Consider the following 8,739-nt stretch of genomic DNA (forward strand, 5'->3'; position numbering starts at 1 on the left):
AAAAAAAAAAAAAAAAAAAAAAAAAAAACCATTATGTATATATACACATGTAACCAAGAAGACAAGCATATGGTAATAGCTGGTGTAAAATAAAATGGCTAGACCCAATAGTGAAAGAATAGCTTTGCCAGTAATTCAAATACTAAATTCAGAGATATCACCCATCAAAGGAACACTATTTTCTGAAAATAGTGATAGGTATATTGAAAAGAGCTCTGCAGTTAAAGACATCTAGGAGATACTGAATAAAATTTAATAAACAGAAAAAGGTAATGAATAAATGATGGATTAAATACAGAATATTGAATTTTCCCTATGTTTGATTCCTAGAAACCTGCTAATGAAAATGATTAAAATAATTCCAGATGAATTGTTAATGTCTGTTACATTTTCATATTATCTATCACCCCACATAATATATGCTTTCCAAATATGCTTATGACAATTAGCCCAAAGAATGAATAAAGTGGTAATCACATTTATCACAACAAGTTATGGGGGGATAATTTTTTATACTATGCAAAACACTCACTATCCACTGGTGATTGTCAAATATTTTGGTCTAAGAAGAGCACCATAGACAAAAATTCAAAAACACACAGAAGAAAAGGGAAAAAAGACTTTGCTACTCTCTTGAATTATTCTTAGTGGGTCTTACTAGCAAAGCGACAGAAAGAAATGCAAACTTTGTATATTATCTCAAAATGAATCTTTAAGGCAAAACTGCAGCATTAACGGAAATGGTGCTAGGAAGGCTGGTGGAGTGTTTGTGGATGTGTGTGTGTTTGTGTGTTGTGCTTCTGTCCCCAACTAAAACACAGCATCCTAAATATTTTCAAGTTCAAAATTCTAATTAGTCATTATAAAAGCACAATACAATAAAAAAGAAACCCTTCTTTAAACTCTGGCCAAGCTCCCTCTAGCAGAAGGCCAGGGTTATAACAAGAATGAAGATAAAAAGATGGCTGTGAATTCTCAAAAATGCACTTGAAGTTTATTTTGCATCCCCTTGCCTTGCTCAGTAACCATGTTTTGTTAACACTGTCTGTTGAGCCTTGATGACTCCTGGTAACTGGAATATGTTTTTTTAACTGAACTGTTGGAAGTTCTAGTGCTTGCAGCTAATGCATTCTCAGAGCTGCACAGTATGAACACAGCAGGTATAAAGTAAAAGCAATAATAAAAAATTGAACAGACCTTAAGTGCTATGATTATTACTGTAGGCCAGTTTTTATCTTCCATTTTAAAAGTATACTTCTTGGATTTCCTGCGTCTAAAAGTATTGATGACCTCATATTTTCTTTCTTAGTGATGGGCATTAAATATCATATTTTTAAAAAGCAAGTAATATTTGAAAAGACTTGCCTATAGATGGTGAACTCCTAAATCTAGGAATGAAATTATCTGAAGATTTTGAGAAAAATCCCTCAAATAATCTGACAACTGATTAAAAATTCAATACAGGAATAGCTGCGACTTTTAACATCAGCTTTCCCCTCGAGGGTTTTTACCCACTGATCAGTTTTGAATCTTTCTAAAGTCAAAGAAGGAAAAGAACTTGTTTTAGAGATAGAAACTCTGAGTAGCAGAAGCATTTTTCATTGGTAGTTGGAAAGTAGAATGATGATAATCAAATTCTAATTTCAGCAATCCATTACCTATGTAAGATTGTGTTTTGAAATGAGAGTAAATGTATCTTTATTTCTACCTGTAGAGATACAGATATACTACCAGAAAACAAGATACACAGGTAGGCTTATCTGAATCTACCATTGGATTATTTAATCTTACTTATTAACAGCAAAAATATTATATTAATAGATTATTATTGTCATCTTTTTCTCTTTAGTAACTTACAAGATATGAAACATTCAAGAACTAGTAAGATATACAAATCCTGTATGTACCTGAAGTGTTTTACAAGAGTATGCCCACACTGATGTTATACATTCATATTACTTTTAATAATTATTAATACTTTTCATAGTTTTACTCCCTGCATCTGATCCATCAGTTCTCTCTGGCTGCTGTAACTCTAAAACATATTTAAAATTAAATCACTTCTCACCCTTCTATTGCTACGACTGTGGCCTAAACTACCAGGCAACAGCCACTTAGCATGATCTGTCATTTCAATTACTGTCTCCCAATTGATCATTGTTCTTGCAAAATTTTAGTGTATTTTAACAGAGCATCCATAATGGTACCATTAGATCACATCAGCTCTGTCTTCAAAATATTCCAGTGTTCCCTATCTGCTTTAGAGTAAAGGATAAGTCTTTACAATGATTTACAAGGCATTAAGCAGCCTCTCTTCTATGCCCCATTACATTTCTGATCTCATTTACTAAAATTCTTTTTTTTTTCAATCTGTGTGCTCCAGGCACACTCACCTGTTAGCTGTTTAAGCATGCCAGTCACACGCCTGCCTCAAGACTTTTGCACTTGTTATTCTTTCTGCCTAAAGTGTTCTTCCTCCTGATAACCGTTTGGCTTTCTTTAGGCTGTTTCTCCCATATCATTTTCTGAGTGTATCCTCCCCTTCTTACTCTATTTGAAAACCCACCACTCCACTACTTCCTAATTCTCTTTATTTTTCTTATTAGCACCTCTTAATATCTATTATTTATTTACCCAAATAGAACTCAAGCTCCATGAGGGAAATTAATTTCTTATGTTTTGTTCACTGTTTTACACTAGTGTTTAGTACAGTATATGAAACATAGAAAGTACATGCTCAATAAATATTCATTTAACATTTTTCCTAGATATGGGAAGCATTTTTTAATATCATGAGATTTTAAGGATGTGGAAATCTGAGATTTCCTGCTTATTTTACAGAGTGAATACTGAAGATGCTCTGTCCTTTCCAGAGTCAAGTAGTTAATTAAAGTCAGAATTTAGAGTAGAAGTTGGGATTTTAAAAATTATTCTTGAAATGATTATATCCTTTAAATCTCATTATTACCACTATGTGAATTATAAATTTGAGAGAGAAAATAAATTTAAGATATATAAGCATATAAAAGTAGTAGTCCTGAGAAATTATAAAATCTGAGTTGATATATAAAATTATTTATAATTACAATAGAAAAATATCTATAGCTCATAGATTATTACAAGTCAGTTATGAATTAGAAACATCACAATGTGAGTGAAAAGCACAAGCACATATTATATTGAGAAATGCTATAATTTAAAAACAAGCATCTCATTATACTCAACACTGGTCAGGCCCTTATTAGAATAAAATCTTCAATACTGAGCTCAGGAGCAAAATGGGGATGTGGTCAAATTGAAGTGGGCTCAGTTGGAAGCTAGAAAGATAATTAAAGTGCTGGGAAATTGGGCCTTTGAGAATAGGTTAGAGTAACTTGGATTACTGAAACTGAATCAAAGGGGGTTGAGGGTAGATTGGATAATAGTTGCCTAGTGTAAAAATAGTCTTATTTTAAAGAAGGCAAGCCAGTTGTCAGGTTCTCTATAGGGGAATAAGAAGGGGGTCAATGCTATTTCTCTGCAGGATAGTGAAATTAGGTCAAGTGTAATGAAACTTTTCCTTACATGGGAGAATTATTAAATGGGAAGACATTACTGAGAAAAGTATTTTCATATGGTAGTCTAAAATTTGCCGTGGGTTCTCAATGTTCGAGATTGATTAAATCTGCCCTTTGATGGGGGCATGGATAAGGCAACAAAGCAAATTTTCTCCAGGTCATTACATGTCTGGTTCTCATTGATTGTTCCACTTCTTCTTGAAATAATGCTTGATTACAATTTAATTGTAATCTCATTCTGTACAGGTATCTTTGTCCCTTTTTGCACTAATCAAATTTAATATTGCTGAATAATGTTCCAGGAAAATTTTTATGAGATTCTTACAATCACTAATACATCAAGGCCATTTATTAATAGCTAGACTCTTTCATGCAATATCTTCCTAAATTTCTTAACCCCCTCTTCTGACCCACGTCCTTCTTGCTAAATTGCATTCTACATTCTTGCAGAAGAATTAATTCTTCCTAGCATAGATCTAGTCATGATAATTTTTCTTAAAAAAAAAAAGTCTGGTGTATATTAACTATTTGCATCTCTCTGCAGCCAGAGGAAAAAAGGCCCTATTTATCTCTTGCACTTTAATCCTGGTGTAATGCATCATTATATGTTGGACACCGTTTTCCTTTGATAAACTGTCTTATACATTATACTGGCCTATTTTCTTTAATGAAATTCTATAGGCTGCATTTTAAAAGGGCGTAACTTAACACACCTTATCACTGCTCATTCTTCTTCCTTGTTTTCTCAGTCACCTGCTCAACACTTAAAAATGCTGGCTTAGTCAATTTGTGCTGCTACAGCAAAATACCTAAGACTGAATAATTTATAAATAACAGAAATTTATTTCTCACAGTTCTGGAGACTGGAAAGTTCAAGATCAAGACACTGGCAATTTATCTGGTGAGGATCTCTTTCCTGAGTCTCACATAGCAGAAAACAAAAGGGCAAGCTAGTCTAACATTGTGTGAAGTCTCTTTTCAAGGGGCTTAATCCCATTAACAAGGGAGCAACCCTTAAGGCCTAATCACTTTTTACAGGCCCCACCTCTGAATCACTTTGGCAATACCTAAATTTTGGAGGGGGCTACATTTAAATCATACCAAATGCCATACAGATGAGTATGCCCTCACAAAGACATCTCTGATTCTCTGGTTTCAGTGATTCCCACAGTTCTATTGGAAGAAGTATGACAGTGTACTCTAACTTCTGGCTGCCAGTTTGCCTTAAGGGGGCAATTGCATATGTATTCTCTCATTTAGAATGAGAAATAATGCATTATTAACAAATTTAAGATTTTTTTTCACAGGAACAATAGACTACTTTTTAAAAAGACTTTTCCATTTCCCCCATCCTAAATGTGTTTCATTTGTTTGACAGATTCCTAGCAAGGATCAATGTGTAAACAGCACAATTTTGGTAGCAAAAGTTCCCTTTTCAGTATTGATGTATTTAAATTTTTCATTATTTATAGTAGGTATATATACCATAAAATGCACAAATGTTCTAAAAAAATGAGAAAAAGTGGTTCAAAAATTATTAATTGTATTACTTAGAGATAAATCACTATAAAAATGTGAAATTTGTATATAGAGAGAAAACTAGAGTGCATAATATTAACGCAATTTAAAATAAATGAGTAGTTTTTACAATTTTGTTTTGACCAAAATGAGATGTTTTACAAATACTCTTTTGTAATCCTTTATCTCCAATGTTTATTGTACAGTGAACATCTTTCCATAGCAAGTCTAAATTTATTCCAACAGCTGAATAGTATTCCACTGTTTTGGTGCAGGGCTGGCATGTATTACCATGCAGATTTTCTATTGATCAAGGGTCTGGGACTGAGTATGTAGATAGAGGCTAAAATCTAGCCCAAATTGCAGTCACCCAGCTCCATAACAATTCGTGCCTGACCAGAGGAATTGTTCTTTTCTAATTAACATGAATTTTCCATGTGGGTTGTGGTGGTTCTGTAGTTTTAACTTACAAGTTTTATAAGTTCGTAGTTTAAAATATCCAATAGCTCAATAAGGCTTATTTTCAAATGTAGCAGTATCACTGCTCCAAAACCATCCCAAGTCCCCTTCTTCTTATATTGAGACCTGTCTAGAGTTACATTAAAATTTTTTTCTAGCTATATTAAGGTATTTTTAACAAATAAAATATGCATACATTCAAGATGTTCAATGCGATTATATGTATATATGTACACACACACACACACACACACTGGGAAATGATAACCATAATCCAATTAACACATCCATTACTACAGTTACCATTGTGTGGTGTGTGTCTGTGTGTGTGTGTGTGTGTGTGTGTATGTGTGTGTGTGTGTGAAGAAAACACATAAGATCAACTCTTTTATCAAATTTCAGGTAAACAGTATGGTAAAGTACTGTACTGTAATATATAGTATAGTCACCAAGCTGTACATCACCAGAACTTATTTGTCTTATTACTGAAAGTCCTCCATAATTTTGGTACCTATTACCAATATCTTCAACTATTTTAGCTATTGCTTCTAAAATGTTCATAAAATTTATTACTAAGATATTTTTACTCTATATCTTAATTTTTCAGTTTCAGATGTCATCCACTGAATTCCTGCTATGAGAAAAATGGGAATTTCCTTTCTTTTAACCAATCACATCATTTCATGCATGCCAAATGTATACAAACATAGTGCTCACAATAAAATTGGTAAAATCTTTTTACTGAATTGGTATTTACTGTTCATGTGCTTATTATTGCATACATTGTGTTGATTATCCAAATGATTATATATATATACACACACACATATAAAATATAATAGTATTATATTTTTTCAAATATTTTTATTCTTAATTTTTGTGGGTACATAGTATGTGTATATATTTATGTGACATTTGAGGTATTTTGATACAGGCATACAATGGGTAATAATCGCATCAGGGTAAATAGAATATCCATCACCTCAAACATTTATCCTTTCTCTGTGTTACAAACAATCCAATTAAACTCAGTTATTTTAAAATGTACAATATATTACTGTTGACTATACTCACTGTTGTGCTATTAAATACTAGATCTTATTCATTCTTTCTACTACTTTCTACTTTTGTATTCATTAAACATTCCTAATTCCCTCACCTCTCACTACCATTCACAGCCTCTGGTTACCATGATTGTACTCTCTATCTCCATGAGTACAATTGTTTTAAGGTTTAACTCCCAGAACAAATGACAACATGTGAAGTCTGTCTTTCTGTGCAACCTTATTTCACTTCACATAATGACCTCCGGTTGTATTCATGCTGTTGCAAATGACGTTATCTCATTCTTTTTTATAGCTAAACAGTATTTTATTGTGTATATGTCCTGAAGGGTTTTGTCAATGTTTTCTTTAAGTAGTTTTATACTTTGAGATCTTAGATTTAAGTCTTTAATTCATTTTGATTAGATTTTCAAGTACAAGGCAAAAGATAGGTGCCTAGTTTTACTCTTCTGGATATGGATACTCAGTTTTCACAGCACCACCCATTGAAGAGACTATCTTTTCTCCTATGTATGTTCTTGTATCTTTGTCTAAATAAGTTCTTGTATATGGATGGATTTATATCTGAGTTCCCTATCCTGCTTCTCTGATCTATGTGTTTGTTTTTATACCGTGCTGTCTTGGTTACAATATCTCCGTAGTATAAAGTCAAGTAATGTGATTCCTAGTTTTGTGCTTTTGGCTCAGGATGGCTTTATTCTGAGTCTTTTGTGCTTCCATATGTACTTTAGATTTATTTTTTTCTATTTCTGTGAAGAATGTTATTGGATTTTGATATGGATTGCATTGAATCTATAGATTTCTTTACATAGTATGGATATTTTAACAATATTGATTCTTCTAATCCATGAATATGGAATATCTTTACATTTTTTGTGCCCTTTTTAATTTCTTGCATTAATGTTTTATAGTTTTTATTATAGAGATTTTTTATTTTTTTTTGGTTGTTTATTTCTGAATATGTTGATTTTGTATCCTGCAACATTACTGAATTCGCTTATCAGATCTAGCAGTTTTTTGGTCGAGTCTTAGGTTTTCCCAAATATAAGATTATATCTGCACACAAAAATAATTTGAATTGTCTATTTTCCATTTGGATGCCTTTTCTTTCTTTCTCTTGTCTGATTTCTCTAGCCAGGATTTCCAGTACTCTGTTGAAAAACCGTTGCGAAAATGGGCAATCTTGTTGTGTTCCTTGTCTTAGAGGAAGGGCCTTCAGGTTTTCTCCATTCAGTATAATACTACATATGAGTCTGTCATATATGACTTTTGTTGTGTTAAGGTATGTTCCTTCTATACACAGCTTTTTAAGGGTTTTCATCATGAAGAAATGCTGAGTATTTTCAAATGCTTTTTCTGCATCAATTGAAAAGTTCATATATTTTTGTCTTTCATTCTGTTGATATGATGCATCACATTAACTTGTGTATGTTGAATCATCCTTGCATGCCTGGGTAAATGCACATAGTCATGATGAATGATATTTTAAATGTGTTCTTGAATTTGGTTTGCTAGTATTTGTTGAGGATTTTTGCTCAATGTTCATTAGGAATTTTGGCCTGCGGTTTTCTTTTTTGGCGTGTCTTTGTCTTGGTATCAGGGTAATTCTGGCCTCATAGAATGAGTTTGGAAGTATTCCATCCTCCTCTATTTTTGAGAATAGTTTGATTAGGGTTGATATTAATTCTCCTTTAAGTGTTTGACAAAATTCAGCAGTGAAGCTGTTGGATCCAAGACTTTTCTTTGCTGGGAGACTTTTTATTATGACTTTGATCTCTTTACATGTTATTGGTCTGTGCAGGTTTTGAAATTTTTTATGAGTCAATCTTGGTAGACTGAATGTGTGTAAGAATTTATCTATTTCTTTTAGGTTTTCCAATTTCTTGTATAGAGTTGCTCATAGTAGCCACTAATGATCCTTTCAGTTTCTGCAGTATCAGTTGGAATGTCTCGATTTTCACCTCTGATTCTATTTATTTGGGTCTTCTCTCTTTTTTTCTTAGGTTAGACATATGGCAATTTTGTGTGTTGTTTCAAAAGACTAACTTTTTGTTTCATTGATGTTTTGTATTTTTTATTTTAATTTTATTTCTCTCTGCTTTAATCTTTCTTATTTCTTATATTTATTTTGGATTTGGTTC

This window comes from Mandrillus leucophaeus, unplaced genomic scaffold, assembly GCF_000951045.1.
Source record: "Mandrillus leucophaeus isolate KB7577 unplaced genomic scaffold, Mleu.le_1.0 Scaffold92, whole genome shotgun sequence".
Lineage (NCBI taxonomy): Eukaryota > Metazoa > Chordata > Mammalia > Primates > Cercopithecidae > Mandrillus > Mandrillus leucophaeus.